We start from the raw sequence: 16,295 nt of genomic DNA, 5'->3' as shown, positions 1-16,295 counted from the left end.
TGACAGAAGCATTTTCTATTAAAGGTTCATTTTAACACAAAAGATTCACCCTAACGTAAATGACATGCCTGAGTGTAATGACTTTTATTTACAATTAAACAACTTGAAGGATGTTTACTGGGTGTCCAGAACGGTATTAGGCACCGGAGGGAATGCAAGAAAGCGGGAGAAAATCACATTGTGGAGGAGCTAAAGCTTATAAAAGGCTCTACTTAGCGATTAACCTCGTATCACATATAATACATTTATATGGAACTGATAAGCACTGCAGCATGACTCTCAGCATGAATGCACCAGTATGTCTTTGAGAAGAAGGCATTTCCAACTGGCAAACTGAGACTAGAGTGGTGAACTGAAAAGGATCAGAAGAGGTAGGTAAGTGGAGAGAAGAAGATGGTACGAGAAGATAATCTTGAACATGTAAGAGAGCTATGCTACATTTTGGTCTATAAAAGGCTATAAAAGGCGGGGAGCGAGACAAACAACCCTCCACCACACAAAGCTGTATCGGAATTTTATGGAAAGTTGAAGGGAGATAAATGATGGAGGTTTAGGGTGGAGAATATAAAATTCTCATGGCTTGTCGTAAAAAGTCAAAAGTTAATGTCTGCGGCTCATGGAACAATATATAGGAGATTCTTTATGTATTTAAAGTTACAAAGCTATTCATAGAATAGCTCATCATAATAATCCCACTTAAAACATTAAAATATGGGGGAGTAGCAATGGTTGGGGGTGGTTATATAAATAAGCTAAATTTCTTTTTTTTAAGATTTTATTTATTCATTCATGAGAGACACACAGAGAGGCAGAGACACAGGCAGAGGGAGAAGCAGGCTCTCCTCGGGGATCCCAATGTGGGACTTGTTCCAGGGACTCCAGGATCACGCCCTGGGCCGAAGGCAGATGCTCAACCACTGAGCCAGCCACCCAGGCGTCCCTAAATAAGCTAAATTTTATCTGTGTCTGTGGTAATCCAAGAATACTTGCAAGAATTAGAAGTATGAGTAATAAATATTAATGAGTGCAGTCACTAAGAAAAGTAAAAGAATGGTTTCCAGTAACTGCCTCTGGAGCAAGAGCCTGAAGTGGGATACTGCTGCTTTAGCTTATGTGCAACATACCATGTTAATTGAAACTACAGTGTTTGTCTACTTAAAAATGGGTGATTACATCTAAAATAAAAAAGATGTTCAAGTTCAGAGATATTTTGTTAGAAGTATCTTTCTTAAAATTTTACTTTCTTTGAAAAAAAGCAACAGAAAAATGTACAAGAGGCATAATGATTCCTTTATGACAAATATGCTGAGAAGTCAAAAGTATGCCTTGCAATTTCACCTTAGTTTCCCACTTTTCCATATGTTCCATTGTTCATTTTTCTATCCAATTTTAACACATTAAACCGTGATTTTCTAGTCATCAGCTTCATAAAAATGAACTTCAGAATATATCCAAAACACCAAGTACAACAACAAAAAATCTTTCTGAAGTTAAAGTACCCAAAATGATAATACAATAATGAAATAAATCTGCATTGCCCAAATTATTTTTTGTTTTGCAACAGGCTACAATATCATAAAAATGGTTACCAATACCAACAAAGAATAATAATAGTAAAGTTATACTAAGTTTACCTACTCCTAGTATGTACCATGCTAAGATCCTGATTTGCAATATTTAACCTTGGCAAAAAAAATAATCTATGAAATGGACAATAATATTAACTCTATTTTCCAAAGGCATAAACCAGATTTCAGACTGATAGAGTGATTACATAATTTGCCTATGATTTTATAGTTAAAATGCCTTAACACTGAGATACAAACTCTGGTTGTCTAACAGCTGTGTTTGCCTACTTTATTGACCCCTGCTCTTCCAAGCTCCAAGTATCACAAGTAGAAAAGCTGCCTTATTATCTGTTCTGAGGCTTCTACTCCTTTGCCACATTTGTGGTGACCAGACCCTAGTAGTCAAAGATGTTTTTGATACTGTATAAATCATAGATAATTTAGCTTGATTTTTAAAGCCTACTTAATCATGAAATTCTAAGTTTTATATTCAAAAGTTGCAGCCTTGTATTTGAGTACCAATATCTAGTAGGGGCAAGGAATCAGCAGAGTGGGACCTTGGCTATCAACTCTTGGTAGTAATTAAAGCTGGTAAAACATTTCCAGAGGGTAATTTAATCTGAAGATTTAAAAAAAAGTTTGTAAATAAATAAATAAATAAATAAATAAATAAATAAATAAATACAAATAAAAAACAAATAAAAAATAAAAAAAGTTTGTAACCTTTTATTCTACAATCTAACTTCTGGAAATCTTTCATTAGCTACAGGTGAGTTCTCTGTAGTTGGGTTATAATATTAAAAAAATATAAGCATGCTAAATGTTTACTAGCAAGAAGACTGGTTGTTTCAGTTCAATGACGTAACACCCAGTTATTACAGGTGAAGCAGTATAACAGGATTTGATGGCATGGTTAATGCCAAGAGAAAAGTGAATTCCTCCAGATGGGGCTACAGGAAAGTTTCTTTTTCATTTTTGTGTGTTATAAATTATATCCAAATGTCTGTTTTTTTAAATAAAAACCAACTACTCCAAAATGTTGTTCCTGTGATGATGACTTTAAGATCTCATTAAAAAAATTAAAACCATGTACAGTGGAGGATGATAATGAAACTTACTGTGATCATTTTGCAATATATGTAAATACCAAATTATGATGTTGTACACCTCAAACTAATACATTATGTCAGTTATACCTCAGTTTAAGAAAGAAAAAATAATTCATTACTCAAGCAAGATACCATGATATGGGTGCTGTGGATCTATGGACATCAATAGAGATCCAGGAATCTTCTGAAACCTCATGCAATATATCCAGTGTGTGGGAATTTGCATATTCTTCTGTAGAGAAGAATAATATCTTACACTGATTCTCAAAAGTGGCCAATGACTAAACTGAGTTTCAGAATTATTAAACTAGAGACTGCATATAAGAAAATTAATTTAGTTTGCAATTTCTTTAATTATATGAACAACTCTAAAATCCAAGGTAGGCTAGCCCGGGTGGCTCAGCGGTTTAGCACCACCTTGAGCCCAGGGAGTGATCCTGGAGACCCGGGATCGAGTCTCATATGGGGCCCCCTGCATGGAGCCTGCTTCTCCCACTGCCTGTGTCTCTGCCTCTCTCTCTGTCTCTCATGAATAAATAAATAAAATGTAAAAAAATAAAATAAAAAATAAAACAAAATCCAAGGTAAATTATTTATATATTATAAGTCATCATCACCAACTAAGACAAATCTTTTAGGGTCTATAGTGACAGAGAAAATGTCAAAATATTTTTTGTGGTTTGGGTTTCTTAAGTATTTATTATAATATATGTTTAATTCATCTATACTCATCTATCACTGAGTAAAATTCACAATAAAAGTATTCTTTAATATACAAGTAAGGCCAAATTAACAAATCCACTTAACAGAGTTAAGGTTGCAACAAGCTTAAATAACCAAATGCATATATATGTGGATAAAACCAAGACTCAGGTATATGTCAATACAGTATGGAGTGAGATCAAGAAACATTACAGTTAATAAAATAAAAATTAAAATACTACCTGCAAGATTGTCACTATTTTTCATTCAAAAGATAAAGTATATGTCATGACTACCTCATTAATAGCTTTTCATCTGAACTTTGAAAAGACTCTATGGTAAATATTATGGACAACACTAATTTTATTAAAAAACAAAAAATCATGGCACAGCCCAGTACTTTACAAACAGAAATATTTCAGTTTACGAAGCTCTTTTTTGTTGTTTTTTTTTTTTTTGTAGGTGTAGTACTAACTTAATTCTCAGAATGCTTATTTGTCATCTTTAGCCCACTTTTATAAAAGACAATACGAAAGTTCAGAGACGTTAAATGATTTTTATTAAGTCACTCAGACAAGAGATGATAGAGTTGGGCATCTCACATACAGGTCTCTTGTTCCCACATCCAGAGAATTTAACAAAGATATATGTTATGACTTGACTTCCACACATTTACCTCTAAATACATGTAATATTATATTATTATTATTATATTTTTAGAGAAGTCTTTATTTCCTTGTTTTAGAAATAGAGCTGGCTGACTTGGTTGCTTTTTGGTGATTAGTCAAAGAGATCAAATCCCATATCCTCCTCCAGCCCCTTGAACTCTTCCTTTGCTTCAACTTTGGTTGGGGCTGCTGCCACAAATGAGGACAGATCAGCCAAGAAGGCCTTGACCTTCTCAGCAAGCGGGAAGATGTAATTAGTCTACACAGAGAAAGCCAGGACCTGCCTCTATCCATGAGTTAAAATGAGGTACTGATGCAACATCTGGGTAACCAATCTCCAGGCAGGTGATAGCAATGCTGTGGCCTCCGTCCAGGAAGCAGGAAGTACTTTCTCTGTGTTGCCAAAATGCTTCAAGGTTGCAGATGCTGCCACTGTCAAACACCTGCTGGATACTCAACCCAAAGGAGAAGAGGGAGCTATTCAGCAGTGTGGCTTCACTAGCTTCGAGTTTGTCTCTAGTCTTAATCAGCTGCACATCACTCAGGGTTTCAATGGTGTCCCTGGAGATCCCTAAAGCCTAAAGGAAAGAGATCTTTCTAGTGTTCTTGGGGCGGGGGAAGAGGGGCAGTGACTTCACACAGAGCTATGGCATTGACACACGTCCCAGCTTGAACCTTATTGGTCAACATCCTGTCCCTCATCTCAGTGAGGTCTTTCAGGAACACAAAGTCCACATTCCCCTGAATATGAAACAATAGTTTCTCCAGGGCTGGATTATCTTCCAGATGCCTTCAGATGGTGTTGTGCATCATAGCATGTTATACTGTTAGCAAGATATCAAATAGAAAATGCCACTGATTTCCATTAATTTTATGCATGTGAATAAATTTTTATATTTTAGTCAACATTTTGACCAACAGAAGAGTAGTTGTATAATTTTTTAAGATAATGTATCACGTGAATATGTGACATTATTGTCTCTTATCAAAGAGTCAACTATTTTATTAACTGTTTTAGGGAAATCAGTATTTAAAAGGTTCACCTAGGATCTTGTAAATGGATGCAGAAACATACACAGGGTATAAATAGGGAGTAGCAGTAGCATTACTCTGTGCTCATGGTAAATAAACGATTCATCAACAACCTGACAACCACAACTTATATCCACAGCTTCTCTGTAGATTTATGTTAAATATTCATCCTCTTTTACATGAATACAATTTGGAGGTTCTCCATAGGTTTAGAAGAGTAACGATCACTACCTAAACCCTAACTATAAAATATAAAAGCAAATTCCTTGGACTAGTTTAGGAAATTAATAACCTCATAACTTTTAGAAAGAAAATAACTAAACATACTTTTCAATGTAGAGTATATAAAATTCCCTCTTTGTTTGCCTATTGATTAGAAACTTGTGCATAAACTTCTCAAGGAAGCAAAATACCTACATAACCCAGTATTTCCATGTAAATAAACCATCAGATATTTTAAAAGAAGATTTTAAAAGGAAGAAGGAAGAAGAAGAAGAAGAAGAAGAAGAAGAAGAAGAAGAAGAAGAACAAGAACAAGAACAAGAACAAGAACAAGAACAAGAACAAGAAAGAAATACTGACACTGGCAAAAAAAATGTTAAGCTTTTTAAATGAAAATACTGAAAACAAACACATTGGGTTGGGGTTCTAAGTAAACTTTATGTGGATGAAAACCTTAAAGAAATTAGATTCAATTAAGAGATTTTTATTTTTAAAAAGCTGTTAAAAATGGGTCCATGAAATGCTGTATGTTTTAGTTTGAATTAATGGTAATGAGGTTCTGAGACCTTATCTCCACCCAGAGATACACCCCTTAAATTATGGTTTCCAAGCAACTTTTTTTGTTTATTTGTTTCTCAGCAATTTTACAGATACCACTGGCTGGTTGTCATTGTTTCTATACAACACCTTGAAGAGGGGATTGAAAGACTGAAGCAAACTGCTTTGAAGATCTGTATTTATAAGTCCATCGGAGAAGAACAAACATTATATGGTCTCATTCATTTGGGGAATATAAAAAATAGTGAAAGGGAATAAAGCGGAAAGGAGAGAAAATGAGTGGGAAATACCAGAAAGGGAGACAGAACATGAGAGACTCCTAATTCTGGGAAACGAACAAGGGGTGGTGGAAAGGGAGGTGGGCAAGGGGTGGGGGCGACTGGGTGATGGGCACTGAGGGGGGCACTTGATGGGATGAGCAGTGGGTGTTATTCAATATGTTGGCAAATTGAACACCAATAAAAGGTAGAAGCACCAAGATTTCACAATTAATTTAATACAAGGAAAGAGAAAAGCACAAAATGTAACCCTAAGATTTTGGCCTTGAATAAATGGATGCAGGGTGGTGTGTCCAGCTGAGATAGTGGGTTGAGCAGATCTGAGAGTGGGAAAGGCATATTGAATGTGAGATGTCTATTAGACATTCAAGCAAATGTATCCAGTAGGCGATTAGACATGCAAGTTTGAAATTCAGGAGAGAGGACTAGAGTGGAGGTAGAAATTTTCTAATTGTTGTTGGAATATAGATGATATTTAAAACCATGCCACTTCTCAGATGATCAAGAAAGAAAATGTACTTAGAGATGAGGAATGATGAAATCCAAAGCCAGATTACAACTATAGTTAATGCTAGAAAGTATGAATATACCATAAAAATGAAAATGTACATTGATAAGCAATAAATCTCAGTCACTTATCAACTACTATTTTGGAACCCTTTCTCAGCCCCAGTAGGTCTGCTTCTCTGGTCTTCCATTTGCTGGATACTGCTATAGTCATCTCTGGCTATCTGAATTCCTCTATCCCTCATCTTCATTTTTTACTCTTCCGCATGCCCACCTTATCAGAAATGCTTTAATTTTTCTGTACAAATTTTTCTCAAATCCTCACAAAATCTCTAAGTTCTAGAAGATATTAGTTCAGAGCACGCTCAAGTTGGGTCTCATCAATATATCTGTTAATTTCCATCAAAAAGAAGTTCTACATCTTACGTGTTTCCATATATAAATAACCTCATATGTAAGTCCATAATATATATAATGGAAAAATCAATGAATATAAAATGTAAACTAATATTTTGTTACAGAAGGCCATAAACATAATATCTATAGCTTTCATATCTTAAGAATCACAGGATTATTATTCTATCTAAATGAATACAATCTTATAAAATTATGAATTATAAGCAGAGTCACATTCTTAATGTATACTTCTATTAGGAAAGAGAATCACATCCATAAACCTTTTGTGTGACAGACAGGGACTTTTCCATTTCTCTCTCTATTTGCTATTCTTCCATAGGAAGAAGGGCAGCATAGTTTTTCCATTCTCTTGTCTAATTTGAGAAGAACAAGGCAGAGAGGCTACTGGGAGCTAACATGGAGCCTGTGTTTACTAACAAAGCCCTGCATCCAGCTGTAGAGGTAGACAAAGGCAACAGGTACCCTTTTATTAGTACAAAGGGCACCTTTCTTCACCAAGCTTGGACTGGCAGGGCCATGCCTTACTAGGAATAGTGTGGCAGCATTTTAGAGTATCAGCAGGGGGAAAAAATGACATGGTCATAGTTTAATTAAAGATAGTTTATTGAAGAGATCATTTAAAGACATATGCAGAAAATCTAAGAGATGGGGAAGCACTCATGGGGTAGAAACAATGATAATTCATAGCCCTAAGTATAAAGGGACAGGTGAGTATTTCCAGAGACTGGGAAAAGCTGAGGTGGTGAAGTGCTGCCTAATAGAGGTTATAATTAGAGGCAGAACAAGGTCAGAATGGGGCAAGAATAATCTAAATGTCCAGACCTGTCCAGACCCATTCTTCTTCCCCTTTCCAATCCTCGGCAGTTGCTGAGTACAACTGCAATCCTGAAGGAAAGGCAGATGGAGTGATGCAATACAGTAAGGCCAGCCCCTCAAGCCCCAGAGCAACAGCAGAGGAAGGCAGAGAATGGTCTAGGGAACAAACCCGAGTAACCAGGACAGATATATTTTCCAGTTCATTTAATATATTAACCATATTTCTAGCTTCTGCAAACTTATGCTTTAGCAGCTGCTTTGCATGTCTCCTAGATACAGCTAGCTGTGGATAGCCCCCATAATAATCTTCAAACCCGCTCCTTTGACTTCTTGCCCTCTTCATTTGCCTCTCTCCCACTGACCGACATTCTTTCTTTCTGAGAAGAATCCTGCTCCTGGGAGCACACTTTTCAAAACAAAATCAACCAATTTAGCATCCACAACTACAACCACCTTCTTTATAAGGCTCTTATACTCCAGATATAATCACCCCAGGGCCAGATGCCAGAAAACTATGGACAGCCCCTATGCCACAGAGCCTTCTAAAGTCATTAAAGCTAGCCAATCTAAGCCTACCTACACTGATTCACCAGTTCCTTCTAGTGAACACCACAATATTCTTGCTCAATCCCTGTGCTTCCTTGTGTGGCCCCCTGCATTACGTGACATGCCCCCCTTCTCCAGAGAATTGTAAGATAGTTTCTTTTTAATGATAATTGTCTCATGATCCATTGGCCTTACTGTATCTCAAGTTTTCTATTAATGTGGTATATTTTAAAAATCTAATTTGATGACGATTTTAATGAAATTTGTATATCTCCCCCTAATCTTTTTTTCTTATATCCATTGGTCTCAATTTCACCCTATCTAGATAACTGTTTACCAATTTATAAATGATACACTCATAAATCCTGTGGCATTATTTTATGTTAAAGATAATTTGTTATAAAGTGAGATTATTAAACCTTACTTATATTACTAAATTTATTATGTCCAGTTGCATGGTTTCAAGTGCTACAAACAAATAATGTTTATAATTCACTAAAAATAAACTAATATAAAATAAAATTAAAGAGAAAGGACACTAATTAATACCAAAAATACACATGAGAAAATAAATACCACTGGAAGGGTACACAGTAAAGTTAGTGGGTTAATCCCTTCTAAACTAGTATGAAGATTAAGGGGTGCCTGGGTGGTTCAGTCAGTTAAGCATCTGACTCTTGGTTTTGGCTCATGATCTCCAGATCATGAGATCAAGCCCCGAATTGGGCTCCATACTCAGCACAGAGTCTGCTTCTCTCTCTCTCTGCTTCTATTCCTCCCCCTGCTCACATGAGTGCTCTCTTTCTGTCAAATAAATAAAATCCTTAATATATATATATATATATTAAATTTTTTTAAATAAAATTACTATGAAAATTAAAAGACAAATGTAGTAAAAATGCTATGATTACAAAATTGGATAAGGATACACAAGATAAAATTGTGTAAAATATAACATCAAAATATACAATTCAGGGAGGCAGTAAAAATTTTGAGCTTTATAATGAGGTCAAACCTAAGTTGTCATCAACGTAAAATGAACTGTCATAGATATAAACGGATATGCAAACTTCGTGGTAACTACAAAGTAAAAGCCTACAGTAAATACACAAATAATAAGAGGAAAGGAATATAAGCATACCACCAAAGGAAGTAATCAAACCACAAAGGAGGAGATCAACAGAAAAAGAAACAGAAAGGAAATACAAAAACATCCAGAAAACACTTATCAAAATGGCAATACTCATATACCTACCAATAATTAATTTAAAAATAATGGATTAAATTAAATTCTCCAAATACATACTGTAGCTGAATGGATTAAAATGAAAACAAAATCAAAATAAATAAATAATTAATGAATAAATAAAAACAAGACTTACTACCTATATGCTGTCTACAACAGACTCATCTAACATGTAAGGACACACATACACTGAAAGTTAAGGAACGGAAAAAGATATCTCATGAGAATGGAAATCCAAAGCTAGAGTAGTTATACTTATATCAAACAAAAGAGTTTAAAACATATACTATAATAAGAAACAAAGAAAGGTGTGGCATAACAATAAAGCAGTTAATCCAACAAAAGAGTATGACATTGTAAATATTTATGCACCTAGCAGAGAAAAACCTAAATATATGAAGCAAATATTAACTGACCTAAAGGAAGAAATAGCAATAGAATAAGAGTAGGGAATTTAATACCCATTTACATCAATGAATAAATCATCCAGACAGAAATTTAATAAGAAAATATCAGCCTTAAATGAAACATTAAGAACAAATGGATTTAACAGATATTTATAGATTATTCCATCCAAAAGCAATAAAATACACCTTATTTCTCAAGTGCACATGAAACATCTTCCAAGCTAAATCACATGTTAGGCCATTAGACAAGTCTTAATAGATTCTAAAGGACTGAAATAGTATCAAGCATCTCTATCATCATGATGGTATGAAACTAGAAATTAAGTTCATAAAAAAATTGGAAAATTCACAAATATGAGGACATTAAACAACATGTCACTAGACAACAAATGGGTCAAAAACAAATTAAAAGAGAATTCATAATTATGCTTTGAGACAAAAAATATAGAATGCAACATACCAAATTTTATGGGATACAACAAAAGCAGCTTGAAGAGGGAAGTTCATAGCAAAACAGGCTTACCTCAAGAAACAAAAAAGCCTCAAATACAGAAAGAAAAACCTAATTTTATATCTCATATAATTAGAGAAAGAAGAAGAAATGATGTGGAAAGTTAATAGGGGTAAATAACAAAGACTAGAGCAGAGATAATTGAAATAAAAAAAGGATGCCACAGAAAAGAAAAACATAAGTCAATATCCTTGATAATCATAGATACAAAACTTTTCAGCAACTTATTAGTATAATGACTTCAACAATAAATTAAAAGAGTCAAACATCATAACCAAGTGGGATCTATCCCAGGAATACAAGGATGGTTCAACACAGGCCAATCAGTCAATGTGATGTATATATATCACATTAACAAGAGAAACGATAAAAATCATTATGGTCATCTCAATAAATGTAGAAAAAGCTTTTAACAAAATTCAACATCCATTTATGATTAAAAATTCTAAAGGAGGTATAGACAGAACATACCTTAACATAAGAAAGGCCATATACGACAATCCCATAACTAACATCATACTCAATGGTGAAAAACTGAAAGCTTTTCTTCTAAGAACAGTAGCAAGACAAACATGCTCACTCTGACCACTTTTATTCAACACACTATTGGAAATCCTTGCCACAGCAATTAGGCAAGAAAAATAAATAAAAGACACCCAAATTAAGAAGGAAGAAGTAAAACTGTCACTATTTGCAAATAGCATATTATATGTAGAAAACCCAAAAGATTCTATCAAAAAACTGCTAGAACTAATCAAACTCATTAAAGCTGAAGGATACAAATCAATACATACAGTAATCTGTTGCACTTCTAAACACTGATAACAAACTACCATAAAAAATTAAGATAATAACTCAATTTATAATTGAATCAAAAAGAATACAATACTTAGGAATAAATTTAATCAAGGTAATGAAAGACTTATATATTGAAAACTACAAGACATTAATGAGAGAAGTTGAAGAAGACAGAAATAAATGTAAAGGTATTCTGTGTTCATGGATTGAAGAATTCATATTTTTAAATACTCAAAGCAATCTATAGATTTAGTACAATCTCTATCATAATTCCAAAGGCATTTTTTTTTCATATAAATACAACAAATAATCCTAAAATTTGTACGGATTCACAAAAGACTGAAAATAGCCAAAGTAATCTTGAAAAACAAAAAGAAAATTGAAGGTGTAACATTCCCTGATTTCAAACTGTAGTACAAAGCTATAGTAATTAAAACACCATGATATAGGCATAAAAACAGACACACAGATCAATGGAACAGAACAGAGAGACCAGAAATAAACCTATGCATATACTGTCAATTCATTTACAAAAAAGGAGCCAAGAATATGCACTGGGGCAAGAACAGTCTGTAACATAAATGGAGCCGGGAAAATTGGGCAGCCACATGTAAAAGAATGAAACTGAACCACTACCTCATGCCATACACAAAAATTACCTCAAAATGGAATAAAGACTTGAAAATAAAACCTGAAATCTTAAAACTCCTGGAAGAAAACATAGGTGGTAAACTCCTCGACATAGGTCTTGGCGGTGATTATTTTAGTCTGGTGCCAAAAGCAAAAGCAAGAAAATAAAAAATAAACAAGTGGGACTATAATAAACTGAAAAAGCTTTTCACAGCAAAGGAAACCATCAGCAAAATAAAAAGTGCATTATTTACAGGAGCCAAGATATGGCAGTAAGCTAAGTATCCATTCATGGATGAATGGACAAAGAAAATATGGGAGATAGATGATAGATAGATAGATGATAGATAGATAGATAGATAGATAGATAGATAGATAGATAGATAGATAGATAGATAGATCTCACATATGGTATCCATGGACCTTGAAGGCATTATACTAAGTGAAATAAGTTAGAGAAAAAAGAACACCATATAACCTAAAATTAAAACCAATCTCACAAAGAACAGAGAAGTAGTTACCAGAGGCAGAGGGATGGGGGTGGGGGAAGAAATGGTTAAACTGTTTTTTTTGGGGGTTTTATGGTTTAAATAAATTGAATAGTTTATATATATTTTTAAAAGTAAAGGGGTATTAGGGGACCAGTATTGGGAATGATGGCTAGAAAGAAGCAACATAATATTTTTAATTTTAAAAAGAAATAACCTAACAAAAAAACCTCAAACAACTTGTAGGAATGCCAACAGGAGGGCACAGGAGTCACCTTGAAAAAGCTCTACTGGTCAAACAAGGGATAATTTGAGCATCAAAGATAATAATGACTGTAAGTGATTAAAACACATGAAATAGGGCAGCCCCGGTGGCTCAGTGCTTTAGCACTGCCTTCAGCCCAGGGCCTGATCCTGGAGACCTGGGATCGAGTCCCATGTCAGGCTCCCTGCATGGAGCCCGCTTCTCCCTCTGCCTGTGTCTCTGCCTCTCTCTCTCTCTCTCTGTGTGCCTCTCATAAATAAATAAATAAAATCTTTTAAAAAATAAAATAAAAACACAAAAAATAAAAATAATAAAATAAATAGGTAGGCAATGAAGTGTGATTACAGATCATTAAGCAACTTCAGCTGAAGGAAAACTCATTAATTCAATGCATTTCAAATTTATAGTCTATATAAACTTCTAACATATAGAATTTGAAGAAATCAATGTACATGTGTGTATCAGATAAGGGAGTAAAATAATCCATCCAGCTCTCATCGTTAATTTGAAGAAATGGAAAAAGCTCCGTATATTTGCTTTACTTTTTAAATTCAACATACACTCACAATTTGCCAATCCAACTTTTTGAGATGTTTCAAAAAAAGTAATAGGAGCTACAGGCTTAGTATAAAACCTGACTCTCCTTGTGGAACTTCTTGCCTTGGAGAGCAACATGTATTGATTTTGACATGCCAATAAGGTTACATGGAAAGAAATTGGGTTAAAATTGAATTTACTGTGCAACAGTAAAAACCTATGCAACAAAATTAGGTGAACAGTGGTGATATTCTTAACACAGAAGTCCTTTCTAAATGCTATTACCCCCAAAGACACAGGGTGCATGTAATTACAATCAGAAAAAAAAATCTATCACACTTCCCAATTTCACATGGCCAAACACATCGACTCCCTGGAAGTTTCATTAAGAGAAAGAACTGTGAAGAGAAGGCACACTGAAACATGAACTTTCATCTATTATTCACTATAGCTCAAGTTAATTTTCTGTAAAACACTGTTTCTCTCCACATCTTCACACCACATAAATAAATAAAAGCATAGTCATATTACTTTCCTATTGTAGTACAGTGCTACTTGGTAGTAAAGTTTCAGGGAATATTAAATGAGTATTTCAAGAATTCCTGACGTCTGGTTTAAGAAAATGAAGTGTTGTTTACTGCGAAGCATTTGCATAGATGGATTTTTCCCCACACTAAGTACTATAAACCTGAGTTCAACTTTATGATACTTAAGACTTGTAGAAATGACCAAATGAAACAGGCTAAGAAAAAAAAAAAAAAAAAGAAAAAAGAAAGAGGCTAAGAATGTGCATATTCATCTTGGATAATATAAAATACACCTCATAAAATTTTTAGAATACATATTTAAATTTATATAATTCATGTATATAACCAATCATAGATACAAAATATGTGAAATATATTTATAGAATTAAAAAATATATAAAACTATTTTTGAAATTATTTTTTAATTAGGCTTCTGAATTGGGATGAATGTGTGTTAATGATAAGTAGATTTTTATTTTTATTTTTATTTACTTTTTTAAAGATTTTATTTATTTATTCATGAAAGAGACAAAGAGAGAGAGACAAAGACACAAGCAGAGGGAGAAGCAGGCTCCATGCAGAGAGCCCGACGTGGGACTTGATCCCGGGTCTCTGGGATCAAGCCCTGGGCTGAAGGTAGCACCAAACTGCTGAGCCGCCCAGGCTGCCCGATACGTAGATTCTTAAAAGATGATAATGCTAAATATATTTTAAACATCAGTATGGTTTTGGATTTTGCACTAAATATACACATGGTGATATTTTCCTGTTTCCTTTTTAACACTCAAAGTAAGAATTTGCTCAACACCAGCAAATGGGTTAGTTTTACTTATGCCTGTCTTGTATTTAAAGAAGTGGCCTTATTTTGTGCTTAGCTTTCAGCATAGAAATTGATTTTAGAAAGTAACACTGACCATTTTCTAAGCAAAGGATTACAGAATATAGCCCGAAATTCTGAATTGTTTAATCTAATATCCATCTGATAAATTAGGTTGAAAGACTCCACCCTTCTAAGATGTGTGCATAGTTTTATCAAATAGATGTTCACTACCACCTTTCCTAAAAGTGTGCAGTTTTATTTTTTCTGAGGTCCTAAATTCAGTTTTAATCTCTTAAGTTCTTATAATGACAATGTTAAAGAATCATAATGTAATAAAGCTATTCCCACATATTATATTATGAAGCCAACCATGCCATCCAGCTCCAGCTCTCAGCATGCGGCAAGTATACTTAGATATTTGTCAATTCCACAAGTGGAATTGTATGGAAGCATCTAAATGTGCAGAGTGAGTATTTTTTACGTGGCAAGAAGAGACTTTAGCCATGAATAGAGCTATGAAGCCTACCCTAGTTACCAGGACCTCCACACCCTTTAGACCTTTGCCAGAAACCTCTCCGACCTTCACCCTCCACAGCACTATGTTGACACCTTTCGTTATGGCACTTAGACTTTCTGCTGGAAATCACGCTCTTCTACATGTCTTATCTCTTCTTTTAACCTGGAAGCCTTTTGTGGATAAGATTCATGTCTACTTTATCAATTTATTGGCCACAACTACTACCATAGTGATTCTCATCTATTTTGCCAATAGCATAGAACTGTGGTTCTCAAAAGCATGGTCCCAGAACCAGCAGCATCAGTATCACCTGGAGATTTATTATGAACATTAATTCTGATTTTGATACACTGAGTCAGAAACTATGGAGGTGGAACCCAGCAATCAATGTTTTTATATTGATAAATTGATTGATTTATTCAATCAATTAGTGATTGAATTGTGATTATGATGAATAGTGATTATGATTAGTGATTCTAATGTAGCCTAAGGTTTGGGAACCACTGGCCTAAAGAGCCCTGATCACTAAAATCTCAGTTCCATTTTAAAATCTCAGTTCCTCTGTTCCCTTTGTACTTCCAGACGACAATCCTGTGGTAGTTATTTTAGGATTGGGAGAGAAAGTAATATTTAATTTTTTTAAAAAAGGACACCCTAAAGTGGTTTGAGGAGGACAGAGGGAGGAAAGCTATTAGGGAGATTCTGAGGCCTAATTCCAGGCATGCGCCATCCGTTGCCTGAGTCTAACCTCACCTCTCATGAAATAATTTATTTTAATTAGAATATGAATCCTTACTCATTTGGTATAGAGGCACTCAAGCAGGAGGGACAGTGATCATGAAATACAAGAAAAGATAACCTTTACAGTAATGAAGGAAAATGGAAATTAAAATAAGGACCCTTGAGGATCCCTGGGTGGCTCAGCGGTTTAGCGCCCGCCGTCGGCCCAGGATGTGATCCTGGAGTCCCAGGATCGAATCCCACATCAGGCTCCCAGCATGGAGCCTGCTTTTCCCTCTGCCTGTCTCTGCCTCTCTCTCTTTCATGAATAAATAAAATCTTTAAAAACATCAAAAAATAATTTTAAAAAATAATTACCCTCTAGTAGTTTGGGGGATTATAGAAC

At 34.6% G+C, this 16,295-nt stretch overlaps 1 protein-coding gene and 1 pseudogene across 3 annotated transcripts in view; both read right to left on the bottom strand.

Annotated features, from left to right (window-relative positions):
• Positions 1-16,295, bottom strand: part of MARCHF1 (membrane associated ring-CH-type finger 1) — an 814,327-nt gene that overhangs the window by 468,077 nt on the left and 329,955 nt on the right. The window lies entirely within an intron of this gene.
• On the bottom strand, positions 4,160-4,839 carry LOC121481238 (annotated as a pseudogene).

Source organism: Vulpes lagopus, chromosome 23 (genome assembly GCF_018345385.1).
Source record: "Vulpes lagopus strain Blue_001 chromosome 23, ASM1834538v1, whole genome shotgun sequence".
Classification (NCBI taxonomy): domain Eukaryota; kingdom Metazoa; phylum Chordata; class Mammalia; order Carnivora; family Canidae; genus Vulpes; species Vulpes lagopus.
Note: the sequence above shows the minus strand (reverse complement) of the source record. Positions and strands in the feature narration are given on the sequence as shown.